Genomic DNA, 1,505 nt, shown 5'->3' with positions numbered 1-1,505 from the left:
CCTGTCAGTCACTGGATGAGAACCAGGATCCCCTGTCAGTCACTGGATGAGAACCAAGGGTCTCCTGTCAGTCACTGGATGAGAACCAGTGTCCCCTGTCAGTCACTGGATGAGAACCAGGATCCCCTGTCAGTCACTGGATGAGAACCAGGATCCCCTGTCAGTCACTGGATGAGAACCAAGGGTCTCCTGTCAGTCACTGGATGAGAACCAGTGTCCCCTGTCAGTCACTGGATGAGAACCAGGGGTCCCCTGTCCATCACTGGATGAGAACCAAGGGTCTCCTGTCAGTCACTGGATGAGAACCAGTGTGGGTACAGTCTCCACCCTCCCAGGCAGCCCTGAAGACTGGGTGAAGCCCTGACCTACCTCAGTGGGGGTGAGCTGGAGACAGCTTTAGACAAGTTGAGGAGGGAGGGTTTGCAGGAGGCAGGAGGAGCCACCCCTGGCTGCAGGTGAGGGTTGGTGTGCCCACAGCCTCTGGACTTGGGGCTCATTTTCAGCAACCAGACTCTTCCTCCCTCCTGGCACTGTGGTTGGAACTCGACCCCTCATTTGTAAGAAAGGACATAAATGTGCATCATGGTTTTTTTCTTTCTTTCTTTTCTTTCCAGGGTTGCAAACACAGGACTTTACATTACACTGCAGGTGGAATGCCCATAACCAAAATGCTTGGGACCAGAAATGTTTCAAATTTCACATTTTTTTAATATTTACTTTTTTAGGTGTAGATGGACACAACACAATGCCTTTATTTTTATGTGGTGCTGAGGATCTAACCTGGATCCCGCCCTTGTTAGGAGAGAGCCCTACCACTGAGCCACAATCCCAGCCTTTCAAATTTCACATTTTTTAAGACTGTAGAATACTTGCAAATATGTAATGAGGTAGCTCAAAGGTGGGGTCCAAGTCTAAGCACAAACTTCCCCTTTGCATCACCTGCACCTTATAGACGTATCCAGAAGATTCCCCCCACTTTTTTCTTGGTTGCTCAGTGCTGGTGATGGAGCCCAGGGCCTCACGTGGGTCAGGTTGGCCTTCCTCACCCCTGACTGCGCCCAGCCCTGCACTGTACTTTCTCACCATCAGAAGCCTCTCAGTAAAGCTCAGGGTCACTCTCAGGAAGCCCCTGGAATCTTTTTTCCATATTTTTTATTGGAGCTTTGTAGTTGAGGGTGATGATGTTTACTGTGACGTGTTTGTACAGGCACACAATGTGACAGAGGGACCTGGCCAATACCACCCCCAGCACTCCCTCGGCCCTCCCTCTTTTCCCTCCCTGCTCCTTTTCCTCTACTGACCTCCCTTTATTTTCATGAGATCCCCACTTTAAGGGCACTCACAATGTCCATGGACCACCCCACACACCAGAGTCCCACTGGAGATTCATGGTCAGAGCCCGGAGCTCACTGACAGGGCTGTCCCTCTGAGGACAGCATCAGCCTGAGGCGCTCACAGTGCAGCTGTGTAGCCCAAGAGGACTTTCACAAGCAGCTGAGAGCCGC

This window comes from Marmota marmota, unplaced genomic scaffold, assembly GCF_001458135.2.
Source record: "Marmota marmota marmota unplaced genomic scaffold, marMar, whole genome shotgun sequence".
NCBI lineage: Eukaryota > Metazoa > Chordata > Mammalia > Rodentia > Sciuridae > Marmota > Marmota marmota.
Note: the sequence above shows the minus strand (reverse complement) of the source record.